This window comes from Onychostoma macrolepis, chromosome 05 (assembly GCF_012432095.1).
Source record: "Onychostoma macrolepis isolate SWU-2019 chromosome 05, ASM1243209v1, whole genome shotgun sequence".
NCBI lineage: Eukaryota > Metazoa > Chordata > Actinopteri > Cypriniformes > Cyprinidae > Onychostoma > Onychostoma macrolepis.
Window position 1 is genome coordinate 38,827,887 of NC_081159.1, and position 18,274 is coordinate 38,846,160.

Sequence of the window (18,274 nt, forward strand, 5' to 3'; positions counted from 1 at the left end):
CTTGTACATATTACTTAGGTAACTCAGTAATACGTAATTGGAAACATGCCCTGGATATTAAGTAATACTTATGTGCTACTAACAACCTGCTTAATGATTCTGAAAGCCCAGCATTTTGTAATTGCATTAGACCACACTAATAAATGTTCTGACTGCTGTAAAACACATTCATTCTGTTACACTTCTTTCTCTCTCTATAAATGTAATGGCTGCTGTAGGAGTAAAATCACAGTTTGGGTAAATTCAGCACACAGTGCAGAAGGTACAAATCCGTTTCCTGTCAGAGTACGAGTAAAGAAAGATCAAATGGCTGTTTGGCAGGTAGACTGGTTTAGAAATAGACACACAAACAGAAGAGTGATTCACTTGAACGTATTTAACTGATAGATGAACAGGAGGGCACACAAACCCTCCACCAGCCAAGGTCTGCTTCCAGTTTCTTTTCCCTCCATCACGTTTTCTTTTCCCACGCTGCCTGTTTTTCAGGATGGTAAATGAGAGAAAGCAGATGGACAATGGCATATCTTCTGTTTGGATCTTTCATTTAATGCAAATGCGGAATAACTTCATTTTTCATCTCCCTTTTGTGATCTGATTTATTTGCAGAGCAAGAAACATTTTTCCATTTTTGAGAAATACAATAGCTTGAGGACACACACAAAAAAGAGGACGCAGGAAATATTCTGAGTGTTAGAAATGAAAAAAAAAATGCCCTTGTTTTTCCCATAAAGGTGCATTAGGGATTTGCAGAGTTAAAGTCAAATTAAATCCTCTGGCTAAGTTTACAGAACGCTTGCTCGATTTGTTGTGAAACTACACAAAATATATCCTTTTTTTTTAAGTGCATGTACTATATTTAGATATATAGAGAGAGAGAAGGAGAGGGAGGGTGTTATGTTTCATTGTTATATAATAACACATAATATGGCAATATTGCATTTAAAAAAGCCAATCACCACGTATTATACTATTGTTATCAGATTTTATTTTATTTTATCTTTTTTTTTATACCGTAATGCATTTTATCTGCATTTCTTCACATTCTGTTAAATGTTTTTAAAGATATTTTATTGAGTGACATGTTTTTCCCATTGATTCAAATACAAATTAAAGAAATATGTAAAGAATAATGCACAGTCATGGTCATTATCATAAAATAAACCCCAACGGAGTGATCAAGCATTAGCCTAAAAGGCTTCATTTTGCAATAATGGTCGACTAATTGTACTTTATTCCACTTACTTCGTAACCAGAAATATTTATTTCATTTTCAGTTTAATTCAATTTATTATGCAGGAATCTGACTTTAGAATGTCATGACTGACCAATCAGAATAAAGCATTCCTGAGAGGCATGCGATTATCATTGTTTATGCTTTTATTTGACTGTTTTAAGTGACCTAGATGTGACATTTCTGTGAGTGTGATTGTTTTGTCATTTAAATACTGATATTCCACAATTTGGAACAATAATATAATAGCATAATAAAACTAACCAAACAAGTGTCTAACAATTATGTTCTTGCAAAAAACAATCTGTGTATATAAAGCAGCTGTGGTGCATTTAAAGCTGCTCATGCATTTCTCTGTGCGGGCAGCTTGTTTTGTGGTGCATGGACAGGAGGGGCAATTTACACACACTCTGATTTTCAATTACCAACATATCCACTGGTGAGAACTAGAAGAGGGTTCTGCCTCAGTGGCTTTCCAAAATGATGCTCCAAATCTTATTTTTTGAAATAGGATGCCATTTTGTTTTGTGGGGAAAGAAAATAAATTGCGTTTTTAGACTACAGTATACAAGATCTTCTGACTAGACTCTCAGTGTACGTGTGTGATGCAGTTTTTTTAACAGAATGTACATTCAATCAAATACAAAACCTGACACTGACCTATACCATTAATCCTCTATGATACCCAACCTCAAAACAAGACACTTGACATTTAAGTGAAGGCACTGCACTTTCAACAAATGGCCCTCTGGGATGGACACCAAGTTGTGCCTTGGACACTTGGACTGTAATTTAAAGGTAAAGCGGCTCAAGAGATAATAGGCTGGTGTTGATAGATGGGGGGGGGGAGTTGTTATGTTTCAACTCTTTTGGGAAGGGTGAAATATGGATCACCGTAGAGCCTACATGTCCAGGCACTGTCAAGATCAAACTTGCTGTTTTAATTTTAGGGTGAAGCTGTTTATTTCACAATAATGAAATTGCTAATGAGCTGTTTATAAAAAGCAATAATAGAACTGTACCATTGCAGCCTTGCTTTTGATAACACCCAGTACTATTACCAAAACAGCAGTGGACTGGTTAGTTGGTTTATTTGAAATGAAAAAATTAGTTTTATAGTGATAGTATTAGATTTGCATTCCAGACTCTCTGTAGGTTACATTGTTACACCAGTAGATGGCGACAAGAAACTGATTCAGATTCAAGGATTGGCATGGTAAATGGTTTCACATTTTCAAAACATTGGTAACATTAAATTACAAACACACACATTTATGCACAATAGAAAAAAATACAACATTTTTCCAATCATTCAGGAACAAATGAAGTGACCGTCTTAATGAATGAATCATTGAATTATTCACTTAACTGGTTCGTTTAAAAACTTTAATTCATTCAGGAGTAAAACAAAGTGATTACAAAGAAAATTTTGCCTATAGGGCCTTTCACACTGAGTGCAATTAAGCAACGCAAATGTACAACACAATGACATTCTTGAATAAAACCAATAGATCCCTATGGAGCTATGCACACTGGGTGCGATCAATCGTGGCGCAACAAAGCGTGTGTTGATTCTTTTTTTCTTTTAACAAGGCAAAAAGAACAACACCACACTCACCGTCAATCTATGGAACTCTCCGTGCTCTTCTCTTTTCTCAAGAATAGGGTGTACCCAATAATGCTGTCTTTTTCTTTTCCTTTCCTCATTTAATAAAACAACTTGTCCTCACTTCTGCTGTTAGAATAATGCATTTTCTTTCTGTACTTTTTACAGGTGTGGTTTCAGAAATGTCAGTCACTGCTATTTCAAGAGTGAATCTCGCATAAATATGGAAATGTCATTCCTGAAAATTTGCAACATGAATGTCCAAAAAAGTTGATTTTATTATTATTTTTTTTACTACAAACTCTGAATAGATTATATATAACGCAGACTGGCATTATAGGACTAACAGACTGCAACGGTTTGAGTTAAAAATCTTCGTTTGTGTTCTACTGAAGAAACAAAGTCACCTACATCTTGGATGGGGGTAAGCAGATAAACATCAAATTTTAATTTTTGGGTGAACTATCCCTTTAACTGAAATGATCAATCGTTTCTCATTTGGTGTGAAAGCACCGTTTGATGGTTATTTGCTTAACTTTATCGCGTCACGCTCAGTTCTTCAGCTTGTAATACAAAAGTGGATGTAAATGCATCAATGTAAATATATCAAATCTTTTTCTTTATTGGTATTGAACCCAGAGCATTTTTTTGATTCACTACTTGGATTAAAATCCTACAAAAACCTTTGAGAAACACAAAGAATCTGAATAACACGTGAAGTGTTTATCTTTATGTTTTTGAGTATTTCAACAGAATGTTACTATGTCAGCCGAAATCCTGACTGGCAGCGTGATCAGCGCTTTCGGGGCTTATCCAGATGATTTTGTCTGCATGAGCTTTGTGATTCACATTGGCTCTTGTAATGTAGGGCTCAACTCGGAGGGTAGGCGTTATGGGGGCGTAAGTTCATATAGGTCAAATATAGCTCTCTCAAATCACAGTAGGAGCGGAGACAAAGTTGTGATGTAAATTTTGGCTCATGATTTACAGAGCCAGCTCTAAAAATGTAAGCAGGCTGAGGGTTCAGAGTACACTGAATCAGAAGATGTCAAAGAGGGGAAAGTAGCACATATGGACTCATGAAGCTTTTATCTTTCTCTCCCTCTCTTCTCTTTCAAATCTCGTGATAGATTTTTAGGAGCAGTTTTTCAGACAGCAGATCAGCGTTCCTTTGTGAATGTTTGACAATGACTGCAGACATCTGCCTTCCGCCTTGAGTCAAACTTCTGTCATCCTGCAATTATCAGGACGAGAACCAACAAAAGAGAATCTCATTTTATTGAAGTCAAATTTCACATTTTTCTATGAAACCATGTGGCTCAAGTAATCTGGTCTAGGCAGTGGACACTTAAAAAAAAAAAAAAAAAAAAAATTGAATACATATTGCAAAATTGCTTTTATTTAATATAATATCCATAGAGAAGTGGGAATATAGTGTATGAGGCTTCTGGAATTTTATTATTTTATTTTGTGTACATGTTTTTGCAAGACTGTTTGGTGTTGCTAGTGGCTGAAAAACATGTGAGTGTTGATTACAATATTGCGTTACTCCCAAAAAAGTAACTAATTGCATTATTGCATTACTTAGTTTTATGGAAAGTAATGTATTGCATTACTTTTGCATTACTTTTTCTTGTCTGGGATAAGTTTACTTGTTTGTTTTAATACAAAAGTTATATATATATATATATATATATATATATATATATATATATATATATATATATATTATAGTTATATTTATCTTGTTGGCAAATGCAAAAGCATTTTCACACAGAAGTGAAATTAATAAGCTTCAGGACATAAAGTAAGTAACAAAGTAACTAGCATTACTTATTTGAAAAAGATATTTTCTTGTAAATTAAAAAGTAATGTTACTTTTCTAGTTGAAAAAAAATGATCTTATTATGTAAATTGTGTTACTTGTAATGTGTTAACCCCAACGCTAGATACTAGGATTGAACAGTTGCCAGGGTATTGTTAATGGGCGTTAATTAGGGCTGCTCGATTATGACAAAAATCATAATCACGATTATTCTGGACAATATTGTAATCACGTTTATTTAAAACGATTATTATTTGGCCATATGACCAAAACTTTATATGAAAGATTTATTTAAAGATAGTGATATATATCAAATATATATTTTCTGTAAATAATGTTGCTATGACATCTACATTTTAGAGACCAGCGAAATGTCACAATTCTCAATACCACAGCAGAATACTAGAGTAACTAATATTAGTTAAAAATAAAACAAAACAAAAAAGGTCCTCAAAATTATTGAAAATAATTAAACTGCCAGTAATAAAAAAGCAAAGGAATACAATAGAATAATAATAATAATAATAAAAAACATACAAATGAAACAAACTGTGCTTTAAGTTTTTTTTAATGCAAGTCTAAAGTATTCTTTAGAGAAATTGAATAACCTAATGTAAAATAAAACTGCATAGTCTTCACTGTAAGAAGTAAACTTCCTTTGTTTCTTATTAAAGCTACAAAAGTCCTTCAGTCAAGAGCAGTGAGTGATTTTCTCTTTGTCTTTTGTTGTTTGATTAATATAAAGCACACAGTCGCTGTCAGAACCGCACGGATCCAATTTACTGTTACACAAGTATTTTCATTCTCAACTCTTTACGTTCATTTATTACATATCAGACGAGGGTTTACGTGAATAATCACTAAGCGCCGCATTTTGAAACATTTTTGCGTGTATTTGACCGTTTAGGCGCTAAAAGATGACTTTACATGTCCGTGTTCTGTTCCGTCTCTGAGTGCATACACAGAAATCCTCCCGAGGAACACCGCAAGTTCTCTTTCACGCTTTTAAAAACATGAATAAATCTAATCAACTTTAATAAACCAAGCACGTCTCATTTTGCAAGTGTCTCGTTCCATGATTTTACTGATTTACACGTGAAATTGGGCTTTTATGGAGGAGTGAAAGCGCACTGCTGGAAAGGGGGCGGAATGGGGCGCAATAATAGTTTCATCTCGATTACTGTAATTTCATAATCGTTGGAGGCCGAAATCGAAATCGAAACTGAATTTCGATTAATTGCACAGCCCTAGCGTTAATATATGACTAGGGTCCCACCTTCTATGAAAGTTAATGAATTTTCTTTCTTTTTCCTCATAAAACACCACTAAAAAACTTTTGCAGTGGTTTTTTTTTTGCTTTCATTTTTGTGACTTTTGCCTCTTTTTTTTTTTTTTTTTTTTACATCCAAAATGTAGTGGAGAGTGACAGGAAAATTTTGAGTGACTATGATGTTCATAAGAATGTTAACCTCTGCACTCTGACTCTGACTGTAGATCATTTTATGTAGAAACTGTGCCATGCAAATTGCGTTTGGCACAGATTTTGTGCCATGTTATGCCGTTACTTGATTTACATAATTCCTTTAGTGAATCAGAAAATAAAACAATGCAGACAGTGCTTGCAAATAAACAGAGCCATCAGCAGACACAATTCATCCTCAGTGAATTCACCCCTTAATCGTTTTATCTTTATTTTACAGTGGAAATCTGGAAAATTGCTTTGATTAGATTCTTTTATCATCACTGACCTCATGTTTTCAAAAACATGATGAAGTATATGAGTGAAACATGATAAGAATAAGGATGAATTTCACTGCTTAACTCTCATTTTCAGATGCCTTTATTCAGGTGACCGGGAGGCAAATGCAACCGCTTTCCCACAACCCCAAAACCATGTGTGATTTAGCTTTCTCTGGAGGTTTACAGGATCAGAATGCAAAACGAGAGTAACCCCCCTCCAACACAGCGGCCTGGCGCTGTATTTAATGCTTATGTGAATACTCTAGAGTCTTGTTAAAATATGGTTAATGTAATATTCAGATCTGCTGGGCCCTCTTACCACACAAGATGGATTAAGCCTGCCACAGATGTTTAAAAATAGTCCGGAGGACATGCACACACTGGCGTAGACGCACATAGACACGCTAGTATAAAGACACACTCACATTGTCAACCCACAAAGTTCAAGATTGTCTCTGAAGAAATTGATTTTTAAGAGTTTTACATAAAGAGCTCATTTGAGGGAAGCCTGTTGTGGAAGGAGGACGGACGCCGTTGATAGATCTCCACCGGGAAAATGAAAGATTATGGAATATAACTGATGGGAATTGCCAAGTGTGGGAGTGGAGTCATTAAAAGTGTTGCTGGAATGAATGAGTGCATTTATATGCTTTTCTTAAAAAGTCAGTGCAGGCTGTGTTTTTAAAATGGACTAAACCTTATCTATCCATCTATCCATCCATCTACCTACCTACCTACAGTGTCTATAATATCTATCTATCTCTCTGTCTGTTACATTGGCCCAGTAGTGCACAACACAAAGAAATCTCCACAAAACAAAGGAGACAAGCCACAAAACAATGGAAACAAGCTGCAAAACAATGAAATTAGCACAACACAATGGAAACAAGCTACAGTACAACAAAATTAGCACAACACAAGGGAAACAAGCCGCAACACAACGGAAACAAGCCGCAACACAATGAAAACAAGCCACAACACAGTCAAATTAACACAACACAACTGAAACAAGCCACAACATGACAAAATTAGTACAACAGAAATAAGCCGCAACACAACGGAAACAAACGGCAACCCAGCGAAATTAGCACCACACAATGGAAATAAGCCACAACACAACAGAAGCAAGTCACAACACAACGGAAACAAGCTACAACACAACAAAATCAGCACAACACAATGGAAATAAGCCACAACACAACAGAAGCAAGTCACAACACAACAAAATTAGCACAACACAATAGAATCAAGCCACAACACAACAAAAGCTAGTCACAACACAATGGAAACAAGCCGCAACACTACAAAATTAGCACAACACAATAGAATCAAGCCACAACACAACAAAAGCCAGTCACAACACAATGGAAACAAGCCACAACACTACAAAATCAGCACAACACAATGGAAATAAGCCACAACACAACAGAAGCAAGTCACAACAAAACAAAATTAGCACAACACAATAGAATCAAGTCACAACACAACAAAAGCTAGTCACAACACAATGGAAACAAGCCGCAACACTACAAAATTAGCACAACACAATGGAAACAAACCACAACACAACGAAATTAGCACAACACAATGGAAACAAGCTACAGTACAACAAAATTAGCACAACACAAGGGAAACAAGCCGCAACACAACGGAAACAAGCCGCAACACAATGAAAACAAGCCACAACACAGTCAAATTAACACAACACAACTGAAACAAGCCACAACACGACAAAATTAGTACAACAGAAATAAGCCGCAACACAACGGAAACAAACGGCAACCCAGCGAAATTAGCACCACACAATGGAAATAAGCCACAACACAACAGAAGCAAGTCACAACACAACGGAAACAAGCTACAACACAACAAAATCAGCACAACACAATGGAAATAAGCCACAACACAACAGAAGCAAGTCACAACACAACAAAATTAGCACAACACAATAGAATCAAGCCACAACACAACAAAAGCTAGTCACAACACAATGGAAACAAGCCGCAACACTACAAAATTAGCACAACACAATAGAATCAAGCCACAACACAACAAAAGCCAGTCACAACACAATGGAAACAAGCCGCAACACTACAAAATCAGCACAACACAATGGAAATAAGCCACAACACAACAGAAGCAAGTCACAACACAACAAAATTAGCACAACACAATAGAATCAAGTCACAACACAACAAAAGCTAGTCACAACACAATGGAAACAAGCTGCAACACTACAAAATTAGCACAACACAATGGAAACAAACCACAACACAACGAAATTAGCACCACACAATGGAAACAAGCTGCAACACGATGAAATTAGCACAACACAATGGAAATAAGCCGCAACACAACAAAAGCAAGTCACAACACGTTGAAAACAAGCCACAACACAACGAAATTAGCACCCCACAATGGAAACAAACCACAACACAACGAAATTAGCACCACACAATGGAAACAAGCTGCAACACGATGAAATTAGCACAACACAATGGAAATAAGCCGCAACACAACAGAAGCAAGTCACAACACAATGAAATTAGCACAACACAATGGAAACAAGCCACAACACAATGAAATTAGCACAACACAATGGAAACAAGCTGCAACACAAAAAAATTAACGCAACTCAACGGAAACAAGCCACAACACAAAGGAAACAAGCCCCAACACAATGAAATTAGCACAAGACGATGGAAAAAAGCCACAACACAATGAAATTAGCACAACAGAAACAAACCACAACACAACAGAAGCAAGTCACAACACGATGGAAACAAACCCCAACACAACGAAATTAGCACAACACAATGGAAACAAGCCGCAACACAACAAAATTAGCACAACACAATGGAAATAAGCCACAACACAACAGAAGCAAGTCACAACACAACGGAAACAAGCTACAACACAACAAAATTAGCACAACACAATGGAAACAAGCCGCAACACAACAAAATTAGCACAAGACGATGGAAACAAGCCACAACACAATGAAATTAGCACAACAGAAACAAACCACAACAGAAGCAAGTCACAACACGATGGAAACAAACCACAACACAACGAAATTAGCACAACACAATGGAAACAAGCCGCAACACAACAAAATTAGCAAAACACAATGGAAACAAGCCGCAACACAACAAAATTAGTACAAGACGATTGAAACAAGCCGCAACACAACAAAATTAGCAAAACACAATGGAAATAAGCCGCAACACAACAAAATTAGCACAAGATGATTGAAACAAGCCACAACACAATGAAATTAGCACAACAGAAACAAACCACAACACAACAGAAGCAAGTCACAACACGATGGAAACAAACCACAACACAACGAAATTAGCACAACACAATGGAAACAAGCCGCAACATAACAAAATTAGCAAAACACAATGGAAACAAGCCGCAACACAACAGAAACGAGCAGCAATACAGCAAAATTAGCACAACAATGGAAACAAGCTGCCACACAATGGAATTAGCACAACATAATGGAAATAAGCCGTAACACAACAGAAACAAGCCGCAACACAACAAAATGAGCAGAACACAACGGAAACCAGTCACAACAGAAACAAGCTGCAACACAATGGAAACAAATCCACACCACAGATTAGTCCTATGTGTTGTGTTGTGTTGTGTTGTGCACTACTGGGTCACTGTAGTCTGTCTGTCTATTCATAATAGATGAGTAACTTTAAATGAAAAACTAATGAGTGAGCCATTGCATACATAATGTATTATATTCAAGTCTTCCTTGCATAATTTGTTTGCAAGTGTGTTTGAGAGAAAGAGAGCAGTTTGTGTTGAAGGCTTGACAGTTCTTTAACCCCACACATGCACTTTCATGTCTTTCTCTTTCAATAGCATCTCTATATGAGAACTGTGAGAACACATTACAGCTTTGAAGTGCAACTGCACCTTCATACATCAAACAGGGCTTCAGCGTGTATTAGAAGCACCCTGCCTTCAGATGATAGAGATCCTGCGAGCCCTTTCAAGCTCTCAGGACTTTTAAAGGGAAGGTGCACAGGGATTAAACACAGGTTCAATATCAGTAAAATCCCAGAACAACAAAGGGACAGCAAAAGGTATTTAAAGACGATGGCACAATGTGATCCAAACACTTTGTGATTTATTGGTAGCGTGATGTCACAATTTCATTATACAATCATTGACTCATAACATCATGAACTTGTCATTTTTAAACCTGTTTGAAAAAAATTGAAATTTTATGCAGAATGTTCACATTGCGTCAAATTCTAAAAATACCAAAAATGATAAAGGTATATGAATTTGGTCCATATGACGTCCACATTTACTGAAACTATACTATGGAAATGAAAAGTGTACATTGTGCTAATCTTCATAAATTTTATGGATTGGAATGACATACTGTAAAAGTGAGTAAATGTTGACAGGATTTAGACTATTTTTGTAAATAATTTTGGAACAAAATGGCAGATCATTGATGAACAGATATTTAAGCAGCAGATGTTATATGGAAGAATATTTGGTTTCTAAAATTAAATCTGTAAAATTAAACACCATACATAGAATCCGTTTCTGGCTGTCATAATGCATTGGCAAACCCCTGAGCATATGGTCATCAGATAAGATTGCCACGTGAGAGGGAGTTCAGCTCTTCTCTCTACATCCGCTATCTCACTGTAGGACAGAAAGAGAAGTATGGATATGTTATCTCTCTCTTTCTGAGCAGCAATTTGGACTGGCTGCCATGACTATGTTAGTTTAATCCCTCTATAAGAGGCTCACAAAGAGAAAGTTAACACTGGAAAGTGATTAATTAGCTCTCTTTGAAGAAAACTTCATTCATCTCTGTTCTATAGTTACACTTTGTCCAGGCCTATATATATATATATCAGTGGCGGCTGCTGGTCTTTCAAAGAGGGGAAGCTCATTTTCGGCCTACATCATAAAAATTGTCCATTTATTTATACGTAAATTCTGCCCTACGTTCCTTTTCAAGAAAATGCTCTGTGACCCTGTCGTACCAACTAGGTGTCTTTACCAGTGACGCTAGCCTACTGTATGAATGAATGAATGAACAAACAATCTAAAAAAAAAAAAGATATTAAACTCGACGGAGGAAATGTGGGAATTAGGTTAAACTGAAACAAGGAATATGGTGTATAGTCAAGTCAAGTCACCTTTATTTATATAGCGCTTTTACAATACAGATTGTGTCAAAGCACTTAACAGTATCAAATTGGAGGATAGAGTGTCAGTAATGTATAATGATAAGATTAAACACTCAATTTTCAGTTAAAGGCATTTCATTATTGAATTCAGAGATGTCATTGTCTAGCTCGGTTTAGTTTAAATAGTATCTGTGCAATCAAATCGGCGATAATCGCTAGAAATTAAGTGTCCCCAACTGAGCAAGCCAGAGGCGACAGCGGCAAGGAACCAAAACTCCCTCTGTGACAGAATGGAGAAAAACCTTGGGAGAAACCAGGCTCAGTCGGGGGGCCAGTTCTCCTCTGACCAGACGAAACCCGCAGTTCAAAAGTTTATATTTCTATTTTAATTTTGTTGCAATTTCTAACAATAGTAGTATTATGTAGTTAGGTATTTTATTATATTTTAGTTATTTTGTTATTTTTGGTTGATATATCTGGGGATATATCTCTGGGGTCATCTGGGTGTCCTGGTCTCCGCTGACGATCAGGGCTGTAGACATCATCTCTTGGTGCTGATCCACCATCTGATCGGATACGGACTGAGAAACAGACTAGGAAAGAAACAGACAAATATTAGCGTAGATGCCATTCAACTTACGATGTAACGAGTACATCGTGTGTTATGGGGAGTGTTCCCGGTTCCGGTTGATCTAATTAATGCAGCCTAACAATCCTTTAACGGATTTGAATAATAGAAGCGTATTAATGTGTTATGTGTAAGCCAGGCTAAAGAGATGGGTCTTTAATCTAGATTTAAACTGACAGAGTGTGTCTGCCTCCCGAACAGTGTTAGGTAGACTGTTCCAGAGTTTGGGTGCTAAATAGGAATAGGGTTGTCACGATACCATAAAAATGCCTTACGAAACTATACCAGCTTAATTTATAATTCAATTCTACAAAATGAATCAAAATTTAATAAATAAATAGATGTAAGTGAAAACAGACAATATTATTCTATGAATACTTAATTAATGTGATGAATGACTGGCTATTGTTATCCATGAAATGATCTAAACACAACTCATCTTAGCACTGCACAGAAGCTGCATGAAGTGACATTTAGATGTGGCACTTATTCATTTAGACTGTATTTATAATTGCATAAATAACGTTATGAGATTAATGTTTTAAATACTAAATTCTGAATATAGAAATATTCAATAATGTAATATGCCTACTTTTAGACGGGAAACCTAAACACGGCCAGCAGGTGGCAGAAGTTCGTGATTGAATCACTGAGTCATTCAAATGATTCTTTCAAAACGGCTGAATCCTTCAGGAGCGAATCAAATGACTGTTTTTATGAATGGTTCAGTGAATCAGTGATTCGTCCAAATCAACGCGGATTTAGATTCGAACACAAACGAAACAAAAACAGCACTCTTGCTCGTGTCGTATTGCCTTATTATAAATGAATAAAAAAAAGATATAATGATTGATAAGAACCAAGTGCAAAGCCGCTATGGGACTGAGCTCGAATAGCTACAGCGTCACCGACTTTTCATAGAACAAAATCGCTGTCAATCAAAAGGAGATGCAGTTTTTCGACAGACCCTCCAATCATCACACAGAAGCCCAGCGTCCAGGCCAGCCCACTCCTCCATTCACCCCCAGAGACGCTGAGCGTCCGTGGGCGGGACATAATCGCAGCATTTATCCAATGACCGTCTAGTTTGGAAGCACTGAAAAAAACTGTTCAAAGCAGCCCTATTGAAGTCAATGGACGCTAGGCTTCAACGGGGAAATGCACTGACGCTACGGGAATGAATGAGTAGGAAATCGAGTCAGCGACCTGCTATATGTAGCTGATTCTGAACGAACTCGTCTTCGAGATGAACGTGTTCTAACGCATTTTTAGTCAATAAAATATTAACACAATAGTACATATTTGACCATTAATTTTTTGACATTATAGGGGAAGCCGAGCTTCCCTTGCAGTCTTAAAGAAATCCCCACTGATATATATATATATATATATATATATATATATATATCCATCTCTTCCCCCCAGTGAAAAACAGTGTTTTGACTAGTTCTGTGTAGGGGTTGGATGACAGTTATATAATATCAGGCAAACATTGACTGTTTTATTTATTTAATATTTTACAATAAAATCAGTAGACATATTCAGAAGTAAACAACATCAGAGAATGACACATTTAGAGCAGAGCTAGTAAAGCCTTTTTTGGAGATCTCTTAGGATGTCTTCAATGAATTTATGTGATTTAAGATTGGAGTTGTTATTGTTAAACTAAAACTATTAAAAAAACAATTTTGGTATCTGAAATAAATCTCCATGAAGAAAAAAAAAAGTATAAATATAAGATGGAAAAATTGGATTGCCTTGGCAACAAACAGAAATAAATAATTGTTAGTTGAAGTACTAAAATTTATAAAACTAAAAAAAATCTAGAAATATATAAAACAATAAAAAATGATAAAAGCACATAGAATTACTAAAACTTAAACTAAAATTAAATTAAAAATATTTGTAAATACTTTAATAATGCATAAATAATACTAAAACAACACCAGTGTTAATGTTTGATTTACAGTTATTTTAAAACGCTTTAAAGCTTATTCAAATTAAAATAAAGTTTGTTTGTTTAAATAAATGTTCTGGGTTTAGTACAGCTGAATTTTTTGTATGTTTTTTTTTTTTTTTTAAAGCGCACATTGTAGTTACCAGTTACTAGCAGCACTTGGGAACAGGTGATAAACATTGAAATATGAATAATTTCATTTCAAATGAAATTTCAACACAACATTATATATGCCATTATTACTTTCCATGCACAAAGTATCGCTACTTAAAGTAAAGCAGTAACATTTTTCTATAAATTATTTAGTTTTAATCAGGTTTGTGCCACAAATATTGTCAATAGAGCTACTTGTATTAAACCAAAAACATCTCTTTAGCTCTAGAAATGTAGAGTTTTCTCCAGGAGCCAAACTAAAAAAAAATCCCCAAAACATTTACAAACAAACACATATGGTAGGTCAGAATTTAATTGGTAAAGAACTGAGGTTTCCTAACAAATCTAATCATTGCCAGCAGCTGGCAAGGCGTTTTGCTCTGGCATGGACTTCCCCAATCGAAGTGCTTTTCACTCCAAGGAAACCTGTGGCAATCCCTTAATCGGATTGCTATCTGTTCCTCACAAGAGATTTGAGTTCACTCGAGTTCTTGTATTGTTGTTGTTGCCTCATGCCACTAAATTTCTTGTCTTCTGTGTTATTTCAAAGGCAAAAAAGTGTAATTATATTTATGAACGTTGCATGTGCAATGGGCTGAAAGTTGTAATTATGTAAATTATACCACAGGTGTGGGTCAAGGCACATTGGTTCGTGGTTGATTTTGAGTAAAACAGTAAATAAAACATTAGCTGTTTGAATCTACCTGGTCGATGGAGTTGAATGATGAATATTTTGAAACCTAGTCATTTGAAAACAGAGTCATTGATGCATCTTTGCAACGTGCACAGAAATGATTAATTTTTCATTCATTTACTTACCAAAACTGGATGTTTTTTTTTCTTCTTCTGCAAAACATAACCATTCTTTTTCCTTTTCCAAAAAGGTTGCAAAGCAGCATTAAAACATAAAAGTAGTCCACAACTTAGCTCTTTTGAAGTCAAATGATAGCTTAAAGTTGGTAATCTTTCTTGATAATGAGCTTCATTTTTTTAAAATTGAAAACCCAGTCCAGGTCCAGTTAAAAAGAAAGTCAAAATATTTTGGAACAACATGAGGGTGAGTAAATGATAACAGAAATGTAATTTCCACCCCAAAAATAAAAAAAATTCTGAAAATGTACTCACCATCAGGCTATCCAACATGTAGATGAGTTTGTTTCTTTATCAGAACAGGTTTCGTTATCAGAATATATCATTAAATCATTTACTCACCAATGGATCCTCTGTAGTGAATGGGTGTCGTCAGAATGAGAGTCCAAACAGCTGATAAAAACATCACAATAAATCCATAAGTATCACATGCCTTAAATCAATGAACATCTTGTAAAGTGAAAAGCTGCATGCTTGCAATAAACACGTCCATTATTAAGACCCATTTAACTTAAAACTATTGCTTCTGACTAAAATAATTGGAGTCCATAATCCATAATATTGCTTTCTCCAGTGAAAAAGTCATCTGAATAAGGAGAAATACAGGTGAATCTCAATAAATTAGAATGTCGTGGAAGAGTTAATTTATTTCAGTAATTCAACTCAAATTGTGAAACTCATGTATGAAATAAATTCAGTGCACACAGACTGAAGTAGTTTAAGTCTTTGGTTCTTTTAATTGTGATGATTTTGGCTCACATTTAACAAAAACCCACCAATTCACTATCTCAACAAATTAAAATATGGTGACATGCCAATCAGCTAATCAACTCATAACACCTGCAAAGGTTTCCTGAGCCTTCAAAATGGTCTCTCAGTTTGGTTCACTAGGCTACACAATCATGGGGAAGACTGCTGATCTGACAGTTGTCCAGAAGACAATCATTGACACCCTTCACAAGGAGGGTAAACCACAAATATTCATTGCCAAAGAAGCTGGCTGTTCACAGAGTGCTGTATCCAAGCATGTTAACAGAAAGTTGAGTGGAAGGAAAAAGTGTGGAAGAAAAAGTTGCACAACCAACCAAGAGAATGAATGAATGAATGAGGCATTTATATAGCGCTTTATTGTGTATTGCAATACACCCAAAGCGCTTTACAATCATGTGGGGGTGTCTCTCCTCAACCACCACCAGTGAGTAGCATCCTCTTGGATGATGCGACGGCAGCCACAGGACAATGGCGCCAGTGCGCTCACCAGCTACAGGTGGAGAGGAGAGAGTGTCATAGAGCCAATCAAGTGGATGGGGATTATTGGGAAGCCATGATAGACAAGGGCCAGTGGAGGGAATTTGAACAGGACACCGGGGTTACACCCCTACTCTTTACGATGAGTGTCATGGAATTTTTAATGACCACAGAGAGTCAGGACCTCGGTTTAACGTCTCATCCGAAAGACGGTGCTTTTTACAGTATAGTTTCCCCGTCACTATACTGGGGCGTTAGGACCCACACAGACTGCAGGGTGGGCACCCCCTGCTGGCCTCACTAACACCTCTTCCAACAGCAACCTAGTTTTCCCAAGAGGTCTCCCATCCAGGTACTGACCAGGCTCAGCCCTGCTTAGCTTCCATGGGCAACCGGTCTTGGGCTGCAGGGTGATATGGCTGTGGCCATATGGCTTGTCAAGCTATGGCTTGACAATCCTCATTAGAACCACAGCCTTATGAGGATTGTCAAGCAAAATCGATTAAGGAATTTGGGTGAACTTCACAAGGAATGGACTGAGGCTGGGGTCAAGGCATCAAGAGCCACCACACACAGACGTGTCAAGGAATCTGGCTACAGTTGTCATATTCCTCTTGTTAAGCCACTCCTGAACCACAGACAACGTCAGAGGTGTCTTACCTGGGCTAAGGAGAAGAAGAACTGGACTGTTGCCCAGTGGTCCAAAGTCCTCTTTTCAGATGAGAGCAAGTTTTGTATTTCATTTGGAAACCAAGGTCCTAGAGTCTTGAGGAACGGTGGAGAAGCTCATAGCCCAAGTTTCTTGACGTCCAGTGTTAAGTTTCCACAGTCTGTGATGATTTGGGGTGCAATGTCATCTGCTGGTGTTGGTCCATTGTGTTTTTTGAAAACCAAAGTCACTGCACCCGTTTACCAAGAAATTTTGGAGCACTTCTTGCTTCCTTCTGCTGACCAGATTTTTAAAGATGCTGATTTCATTTTCCAGCAGGATTTGGCACCTGCCCACACTGCCAAAAGCACCAAAAGTTGGTTAAATGACCATGGTGTTGGTGTGCTTGACTGGCCAGCAAACTCACCAGACCTGAACCCCATAGAGAATCTATGTGGTATTGTCAAGAGGAAGATGAGAAACAAGAGACCAAAAGATGCAGATGAGCTGAAGGCCACTGTCAAAGAATCCTGGGCTTCCATCCCACCTCAGCAGTGCCACAAACTGATCACCTCCATGCCACGCCGAATTGAGGCAGTAATTAAAACAAAAGGTTTTTTATTTCAATACTACCAAGTATTGAGTACATATACAGTAAATGAACATACTTTCCAGAAGGCCAACGATTCACTAAAAATGTTTTTTTTTTAATTTTTTATTGGTCTTATGAAGTATTCTAATTTTTTGAGATAGTGAATTGGTGGGTTTTTGTTAAATGTGGGCCAAAATCATCACAATTAAAAGAACCAAAGACTTAAACTACTTCAGTCTGTGTGCATTGAATTTATTTAATACATGAGTTTCACAATTTGAGTTGAATTACTGAAATAAATAAACTTTTCCACGACATTCTAATTTATTGAGATGCACCTGTATGCACAGATCAAGTACCATTTACAAACGAAAACAGTCCAAAACATTTCAGTATATGTGTGAGGGCAACATGGGATGGACATTTTCACTGGAGGAAGCATTATTATGGATTATGGACTTGTATTTTGGCAAGAAGTGACACCTTAATAATGTATTTGTTTATTACAAACACATAGCTTTTTATTTCACCAGACGTTAACTGATGGACTGGAGTGGTGTGGATAACTTGTGGATTATTGTGATGTTTTTATCAGCTG

General features: G+C 36.5%; 1 protein-coding gene across 1 annotated transcript in view; it reads left to right on the plus strand.

Annotated features, from left to right (window-relative positions):
* The window catches only part of LOC131541162 (calcium-binding protein 7), a 44,814-nt gene that overhangs the window by 7,357 nt on the left and 19,183 nt on the right, over positions 1-18,274 (plus strand). The gene's annotated exons all lie outside the window — the stretch shown is intronic.